Source organism: Orycteropus afer, unplaced genomic scaffold (genome assembly GCF_000298275.1).
Source record: "Orycteropus afer afer isolate SDZICR_OR568_19922 unplaced genomic scaffold, OryAfe1.0 scaffold01190, whole genome shotgun sequence".
NCBI lineage: Eukaryota > Metazoa > Chordata > Mammalia > Tubulidentata > Orycteropodidae > Orycteropus > Orycteropus afer.
This window is the reverse complement of record NW_006922777.1, coordinates 153,881-163,880: the sequence shown is the minus strand read 5'-3', so window position 1 is coordinate 163,880 and position 10,000 is coordinate 153,881. Positions and strand designations below refer to the sequence as shown.

The following is a 10,000-nucleotide window of genomic DNA, read 5'->3' as shown; positions in this document are numbered from 1 at the left end:
GATATCACTATGGAAGTAGATCACCCAATCTTCCTTCTGAGGAGTGGCTGGTGGGTTAGTACATTTTTGCAATCTAGGGAACTTAATTGACATATAAGTTTATAATAAATATTTCAACACAATATTTTTAAAAATTTAAAATTTGTTTGTTTATAATAAATAAACAAAGGTTGTTTGAAGAGGTTAAGAGGTACATATATTTGGCCTCAGAGATATATATATTGTGAAACAAAGGTCAGTATTCAGTAAATTAAAGGTTGTACACAATACTGTCATTAGGCAAGACCAATATTACTAGTTTGATTATTGCTTTGAAATGGATAATGGGAAAGCTCCAGTTTTCTTGTCTTTGGAGCACTCTCAGCCTAGAAACTTTGAAAAATTTAAAGAGTTTTGTACTACTTTATTATTCCCACTCTAGGTATTAAGGGAGCTCTGGTAGGGTAGTGCCTAAGGCACTTGACTGCTAACCAGAAGGCTGGCGGTTCAAACCCACCAGCCACTCCTGGGAAGGAAGATGGGGCAATCTACTTCCGCACTGATACTGCCTCGGAAACCCAAGGAGGGGTCGTTATAAGTTGGGTCCGACTCAACGGCACTTAACAACAACAACAATAGGTATTAAAATTCATTTTAACAGCAGCATTTCAGTTTTCTCAATTAATTTCATAACTAAATTCTTAATTAACTTTTTATTTTGTTTTTGTTTTTATAGATCTTGATAAAGATAGTCAATTAACATCTTCTCCACAACAAAAATATTGTTAACAAAAAGTGATATATTTTCTTCATAGTTAAGTATTTAATTTTAAATGTGTCCTAAAATATAATTAATCCTTCCCAAAGATAATAGTTTATTTCATATATATTTTAATCAATTACTGATATTATTCTCTTGTAGAAAATCTCCCTATATTGCACTCATACAATTTTAAGATGTTGGTTTTTCTCCAATCACTTTTATACATTTAAACTATAGTTTTCTTTATAAAGGATACATATCAAAGATTTAGGTATTTTTTTATTATTTTCCTGTATTTTACATAATATTGTGGGCAAGAATAAATCATTCCCATGGTTTAGAGGAAATGTATACAGATTCCTAGATACCTATTTCTCTGAAGGTATTTTATTTAATTTTAATTATGCAATTAGGTACTTTCCCAACTGTCTTATGCCATATCCCATGGCTACCATATTGTTGTTGTTGTTGTTATGTGCCGTCAAGTTGGACCCAACTCATAGTGACCCCTCCTTGGGTTTCCAAGGCAGTATCACTTCAGAAGTAGATTGCCCAATCTTCCTTCTGAGGAGTGGCTGATGGGTTTAACCGCCAGCCTTCTGGTTAGCAGTCAAATGCCTTAGCACTACACCACCAGAGCTCCTAAAAACTCCCTGTCCTCAAGTCAATCATGACTCATAGTGACCCCTCCTTGGGTTTCCAAGGCAGTATCTCTACAGTAGATTGCCCAACCTTCCTTCTGAGGAGTGGCTGATAGGTTTGAACCACCAGCCTTCAAGTGCCTTAGGCACTACACCAACAAGAGCTCCCTCTCCTGCTACCATATTTTGTTGTTGTTGTTGTTGTTTGCCATTGAGTTGGCCCCCAACTCATATTAGTGTCTTATAAATATTTCAATAAAATATTTCTAATTTTATTTGAAATTTATCAGAATATAATAATATTTCATGTGTAAGGATGGTAAGAAATAGCATATTTGGTCTCAAAAACATGTATATTAAACTAACTGGTGAAGATTCAGAAAATTAAAGGTTTTTGACAATGTTGTCATTAGACAGAGGGCAACATTACTATCCTGATTCTCCTTTTCAATGGAGAATAGAAGAGGTCCAGCTTTCTTCTCTTTGGGTCAGTCTCAACTCAGATACACTGAAAAGCCTAAAGTTATAAATTGCTCTTGTTGTTAATTGCCCTCAAGTCAATTCCAACTCATTGCAGCCCAACAGGTCTGGAAGAGAACTGTACCAAAGAATTTTTAAGGCTGGGACCTTTCTGAAGCAGATCACCAGACCTTTTATGAGGGTGCCTCTGTTGTTGTTATGTGCCGTCGAGTCGGCCCGGACTCAGCGACCCCTCCTTGGATTTCCTAGGCAGTATCACTACGGAAGTAGATTGCCCCATCTTCCTTCCAAGGAGTGTCTAGGTGGGGTCAAACCACCAACCTTTCAGTTAATAGTAGAGTGCTTAACCATTTGTGCCACCCAGGGGCCCCTCAAGTCATTAATACAACCTATCAATCCTCACTATGGGAATTAGACTCCTTTTTAACATTAATATTTCAGATTTCCCAATAGATCCCATAATGACACACTTAATTAACTCCGACATTGTTTTTGTTTGTAAAGTTTATGATGAAGGTAGTCACTTAGTATCTTCTTCACAACAATCCCCAAAGCCCTATACCAGAGTGAATATCCTCTTCATTTAGAGAGCAAAGATAAATCTATGGTGATGTAAAAAAAAAATCATTTGTCTTAAAGAGATAATCAAAAACTCTAGTGAAAATAAATCTACTATTTTGATTTTAGATAAATAACTTGTATTTCCAGACTAAGTTAGGATGAACTCAGCTATTACACATTTTTATTTGTAGGGAAATCAAGAAAGCATCCTTGAAAATGCCACCTGTGTGCTTATGAATAGAGTGAGGGAGACATTCACTAAATATCAAATGTTCCTGGATGTTACTGTGAACTGGTAGGGAACACAAAGGAAAAATATGGGTTAGAAAGAACTAAATACTTTGTTGCATTCCTGTCACATTTTAGGTTAACAATAAAAAATAAAATATATTGCAAATATATTAGCAAACCAAACCCTTGGGGACTTTGTGAACTGTAAGTATTTTCAGTTTTTTGTTCAAAACCATTATAGAAACCATTATATGCTGAGTATGTGACCATAAGATTAAACCAATTAAATTCAGAATTAGAAACAAAGAAAACATTTGTGTAAATCATGATTAAAGTTCCAAAGTATGTATTTAATTCACTGCCTGCATTTGTCAATCATACCAGAATCATGAACAGAAATCCTCAATGCATTCATTCAAAATATGACTGACATATAGTCCTTCATAATTAAATAAGTCAGGTTTCTTTATTATTACTGAATTCAAAGGAATATTTCTAACAATGATAATGTTTTCATAATCAAAGTTTTTTCCTAGTGAAAGAAGTTCTAACTAGCAGTAGCAAGAAACACATAGACTAGAAATACATGATCAGAAAATAACCCTTTGTAAAAGACCCTCAGGTATTTTTTCCCCCAGCCCTGATGAAATTTAACCATAAGGAACAATATATCAATGGCAGGATTAAGTTTTGTAGGTGATGATCCAAATTGGCAAATTGTAATTTTTCTTTTTCTAACATATTTATTAAGTATTACTGATTTGATTAGCTGTTTAAAATGTAAAAATACATATTAGTAGTACATCATAGTGAAAGATAGTAAGTGTATTTTTATACTAGACATAATGAACATAATGTAAAAATACATATTAGTAGTACATCATAGTGAAAGAGAGTAAGTGTATTTTTATACTAGACATAATGAACTAATCTATAATCTATTTTAATGTGGATTCAGTAATACTACAGGGGTTATTTCATAGTACTTTGGACAAAGCTTTAAATGAGAGCAATTTTCAGATGCTTTTAATAGGTAACGATAAAATCATTCTTTTGTAAAGTAAAGGAGATCTGAAAAGGACTTTAGAAAAGGAGTTCCAGAAAAGGAGGTGGAATAAGTATGGCAGTCCAGGGTTCTGACTGCTCTGTGAAAAGATTAAACTCATAGGAGTAAAAAGGCATATGCATTTCAATTGTTACTTAATTCTTCATGTCACTTGTAAATCTATGTACAGTAATGCTGCTCTAAACAGAATTATCTGTTTGTTTTTATTTTTTCCCAGCCCTGATGGAATTCAGAAAGAATTTAACCATGAGAAACCATACAACAGTGACAACATTCATTCTTATAGGACTAAGTGATGATCCAAATTGGCAAATCGTAATTTTTATTTTTCTTTTTCTAACATATGTGCTCAGTGTCACTGGAAATCTGACCATTATCCTCCTCACTCTGCTGATTCCCACCTCAAAATTCCAATGTACTTGTTTCTTTGGAATTTTTCATTCCTGGAAATCTCAATGACTTCTGTCTGCATCCCAAGATACCTATTCAGCATTGTGACTATGGATAGAACGATTTCTTATGATGATTGTGTGACACAATTGTTTTTGCCATCTTCTTGGGTGCATCAGAGTTTTTTTCTGTTGGCAGCCATGTCCTATGACCTCTACATAGCTATCTGCAAGCCACTTCACTACGCAACCATTATGAATAATAGAGTTTGCACACAGCTGGTTGCTACCTGTTGGTTGGCTGGGTTGTTAACAATCTCTCCTGCACTTATCATGGGCTTGGAATTGGAATTCTGTGTGGATAGTATTATTGACAACTTTGTCTGTGACTATGCTCCTGTCCTAAAACTGTCTTGTACTGACACACGGGTCATAGAACTGTTAAGTTTTATTTTAGCCATCGTCACACTCCTAATCACATTGGCATTGGTGGTGATCTCCTATGTATATATCATAAGAACAATTCTGAAGATCCCGTCCGCTGAGTAGAGAAAGAAGGCTTTTTCTAACTGTTCTTCCCACATGATTGTTGTCTCTATCTCTTATGGCAGCTGCATTTTTATGTATATAAAACCTTCTGCAGAGGAAAGGGTAGCTTTAAACAAGGAAGTAGCAGTACTCAACACTTCAATTGCACCTGTCTTAAATCCTTTTATATATACTCTAAGAAATAAGTAAGCAAAAGAAGCCCTGAAGGACATAATTAAAAAAATTATCTTTTTTACCTTAAACAAATACCTTTTTTATAGGAGGATACAACTAAAGCTTATTGTAAAGAATGCACCCATTCTGATTATTCTTTTAGCATATTTTCTCATTTCATTTTTATATTAGGAGAATCCCAAAATCACCAATAAATTGTCATTCTTTTTCTTTTCTCAGAGTTAGATTACGGTTTTATTTATTTATTGTGCTTTGGGTGCAAATTTATAAAGCAGATTTGCCTTACATTCATTAATTCATGCACATTTGATTTCACAGCCCCTATTGCAATTGCAAATCATAAACTCTCCTTCCTGTGACTACCCTTCCCTGTGCCCCTCTTATCTATGGATTCCTTTCTGTACAGCTTTCCCTGTATGTGAATGCTACCACCCTGATGTCTCATGGTTGATTGATCTAAGGGGTGCATCTCACTAGAGTAGGGGGTTGCATCACCCTGGGGTAGGTGTTCTGCATGTAGGTTTTTCTACTGTTGGTCTGAGAACCAATCTGTGAAAGTGAGTCCATTTCTAGGCCTGAAGGATGACGTGGGGCCATAGTCTCAGGAGTTCCACTAATCTCTATCTGACCACTAATTCTGGTCATTTTGTACTTTTAATTTTGTTCCACATTTTTCCTTCCACCTTAACCAGGATCTCCAATTTTGAGCCTTTTCCAAGTGATTGTAAATTGCTATTATTTTTCAATCTTCTCCTGATTTTTTATTCCTTTTAATGGTATAAGCTACATCACGTATCAATGATATTCTGTTGAGTTATTGGAGTCACTATTATTTCAACCTAATTTTCTTATTTTATTCAATTCATAATATGGAACTATGAATTTATTTAGAAAATGCAATAGCTTCATGTTTATTTAGAATAGAAATGCTGAGATGTAGATCATTTGTGCCCTTTTTAAGTGTTCATTTACTTGATCTTATAAATCAAACATTCTTTCTTATAGCAATCACATAAGTTAATATTTTACTGTTTTCAGAAGGATAGTGATGAACCTAAATAGAAGTATTCATTTTAAGTCTTACTAAAGATACTTTTAAAATATGTTGTTGTTGTTGTTGTTGTTATGTGCCTTCGAGTCGGCCCCGACTCATAGCGACCCCTCCTTGGGTTTCCGAGGCAGTATCACTACGGAAGTAGGATTGCCCAACCTTCCTTCCGAGGAGTGGCTGGTGGGTTTGAACCGCCAGCCGTCTGGTTAGCAGGCAAGTGTCTTAGCCACTATGCTACCAGAGCTCCTTTAAAATATGTACAAATCTCTAATCTACTGTAAATCAAGGATTTTTTTTTTTTTGGGGGGGGGAAGAGTTCTTTCTATCAGAATGTGATTTAAAGGGTCTACATAGATACATATCTGCCTAAGATTGAATGTTAATTTGTTCCTCGGATATCTTCTGGCCTCTTCTCTCCTCCCCTCCACATACAAACATATGCCATCATGCCTTGTGTAAACATAACAGTGGAATGCTGCTAGCAGAGCTTGAAAAGACAGATGTTCTCTGGTAACTGTGCAAAGAGAAGAAGCTGTCAAACAGAAAGACTCAACATTATATGTAATGTTAGTTATAGGATTTATATAGATGTTCTTTGTCAAATTGAAGCTGTTCCCCCATAGCAAGTTTACTGGGACTTTTTATGATGAATTGCTATTGGAATTTTATAAATGTTTATTGTAAATCATTTGATAAAATAATATATTTTTTCTTATTTATCTTGGTGATGTGGTGAACTGCATTACTGATTTTCAAACATTGAACCAGAATTACATAAGATACGTTATTTTATGCTTCATTCTCATTGTTTGGTCTACCTGTTACAATATCGTTTATGAATGCCAAATTATTTTTCTTCCCAACAATGTTGTTTCATATTCTCCTAGACTTGTCTTCACAGGCTGCTGTATGGATTGTGGAGTAAAGTCTAGATGATTTAAGATTATTGTCTTATTTAACTTTTTTCTACTCCTTCCGTGAAAGACGGTATTTTAAAAAAAAATAAAAATTGTACAATTTCTGTATTTTTCTAATGTTTTATAAATGTCATGTTCCAGTGTTTCACCCATTTTCTTTTCCTTTAACTACCAAGCTTCCATGGCAATAACTCCTTAAGAAGATGTGGCAGATAGATCTCAAAGTAGTTTTTTCCATGATCCACAACTCTTTGTGTTCACGTCCTTGCATAATATTTTCTTTATGAGAGTAGGCAGGACTTCAGACTTGAGTCTAACTAATGCTGTATGGTTATTATCATTGTTAGATAGTGTGATGGTGATGTCACTCTCCTGATTATGTTATGTAAGACGTGCTAACATGCTCTCTCTAGAATCTCTCTCTTTGTTGTTGAATTTGAAGAAGCAAACTGCCATGAGTTTTACAGCAATAAGGCAAATGATTCTGCAAACAACCTGAGTAAGCTTGTAAGTTTATTCATCTCCTGATAAACCTCCAGATGACGCTGCACCCTTGTGAAATCTTTATTGTACCTTTGCAGAAGCTTCAGCTAAGCACTACTCAGCCTTCTGCCTACAGATATTCTTACATAATGAATGTGTGTTATTTTAATGTGCTAGGTCTGTGATATTTTGTTACGCAAAGTAGAACACTAGTGCACAAGGCACCATGACCTGCTTCAGAAGTAGTCTTTTAAGAAAGTAATTTCAGATCCTATGAGTTTTGCAATATTTTTGTTTTATATATCCAAGCAATTGGCATTCTAGTGTACAAAATCAATTATTTTTGCATTTAATGAGAGTCTTGTCTTATGACAAACCCTCACTGATATTATCAATTTTCATTTTTTCTAAGATTTTTTGATACTATTATCATTTTGTGAAAATATATACAGCAAAATATACACCATCTCAAGATTTTCTACATGGGCAATTCAGTGACATTGATTATTTTTTCAGTTTGCACACGCCTTGTCATTATTCCACAACCTTCCTTCTAAAATATTCCACAAACATTTTTGTAAACTCACAGCAACATAAACGTCTCATCTAACTTTCTGAGTTGCTATTGTCAATTTGATCTCACATAGAAAATTCTTAAAAAGAGCACATATATAACATTCCAACTAATTTTCTTCATTTTACAAAATCCACATTACTCTTTGCTTGGTTGTACAGTTAGAGATGTTGTCTAGTTTTCCAAAAATGCTGAGGGCTTGGGTTATGTATATTCTTATTTACTTTTCCTTTTATTCTATTCGTTTTGGAAGATGTGTGAAAATAATTAAATCTAGTAAATAATTATATTTCTAATGGAACACAGTACATGAAAAATATTTTTATTTTCTATATATCAAACTAGAAAGATTATACAAAGAAGTCAATGAGCAAATTCATACTATCTGTCAGAGAGTTTCAGTTTGATTTTCACACCAATGAAAAAATCTACCTATATAAAATCTTATAAGGATGCCTGGTGCTGCAGTGGTTAGAGGTCTCGAATGGCTGCTAAGTGAAAGGTTAACAGTTTGAAGCCACCAGCCACTATGTGGGAGAAACATGTGGCAGTCGGCTTGCATAACGATTATAGCCTTTAAACTCTATGGGAGAGTTCCACTCTGTCCTATATGGTCGCTGTGTATTGGAATCAACAGGACAGCAAAGGATTGGTTGGTTTGTTTTTTAAAAAATCTTATGAAATAAGTGATAGAAACAATCACATGCACTTGCCTAACAAATGCCATTGTCTTTCAGACAATCAAAAACAAATTCATTTCCTTCAGTAAAGAGAAGTCCATGTTGTCATTTTTTTTTAATTTTTTAAAATATATTTTAACATTTATTCCTCTGGTGTTCCGTATAAATCTCTCTTTATGCTCTTTAATAATGTTTAAATCATGTAAGTTAACACCAACAACATTTCTTGTATAAAATACTTGGAAAATCTAGTGGACAAGGAAAAGATATGGAGAGTTACAGCTGTGTGATTTTCTTCAATTGTTCATAAGGCCATCATTGATGTTATTCGTGATAGGTTATGGTGTGCTACAGGAAGAAGGGGCAATCTACTTCCGTAGTGATACTGCCTCAGAAACCCAGGGAGGGGTCGCTATGAGTCAGGTTTGACTCGACGGCAAATAACAACAACAACAACAACATTAACAAAGAGCACTTACTATTTCCATAGTTTAAAATAAAATTGATTTTTACTTTCAATACATGTGAAATAAAATGAAAACTATGCTCCACATCTTTCCCCTTACATGGCCTAAATTACTATCAGTTAAAATATCATCAGTAACTGGCAAAAAAGAGAATCAGATGAATAATAATGTAAAAACTATTAATACTGTCATTTATAATTGATTGGAATTTATGCTAATATTTCATGACTCAAAGTAGTCAACTAGACATAACTATAATCATGAAGATAAAAAAATAAGTCATACAAAAATCAGAAAAAAAAATGTTAATTATTTATTGATTATCTTTCAATTCCAGATCCCCTTTTTATAACCTAGATCTGTGATTTGCAGATCGTAATTTTAAAATTACTTTACTGAGTTTTCTTACCCTTCCAGTTTACTGGTAGGCACTGACAACAAGAGGCACTATAACATATCAGAAGGTGGGAGAATAGAAGGTATGTACAACAGTCTCACATTGGTATTTGATTTTACAGAGGTAGTTGTCCCCAATCTTCAGTTTGTTTCACCTTCCCAGAACAAGTTCCTTGCGATTCTCATGCATGTAAGCAGCAATAGACAATGTTCCCTCTGAGGGTTATGACCACTAACTCTGTGGGGTCTCTTCTCTAGTATCCAGGATCAAAAAACTTTGATACAGCATCACATCTTCAAAGTTAAGAACAACAGCTCCGAGATCTTGCGCTCTAGGATTCTACCTCTTGCCTCAAAGTAGATATCCAAGCGACCAAGTTAGAACTGCCAATGCATTTCATGGCATACGTCACACTTTCTAATTTTTTAAAACAACCTGATACAACAGTTTTATCTTTTGGTGTTTCTTTTTTCCTATTACAACATTTTCAATCTGGATAACAATTTCTTGAATGAAATCCACCCAGGTGATATTTCTGTTCTCCTTTCAGTATTTTAATTGATAGTGTGAAGAAACATTGATGAAGAGCACAAAGGAC

At 34.3% G+C, this 10,000-nt stretch overlaps 1 pseudogene; it reads left to right on the top strand.

Annotated features, from left to right (window-relative positions):
• The first annotated feature begins 3,943 nt into the window (after positions 1-3,943).
• Positions 3,944-4,848, top strand: LOC122152037 (annotated as a pseudogene).
• The last annotated feature ends 5,152 nt before the right edge of the window (positions 4,849-10,000 follow it).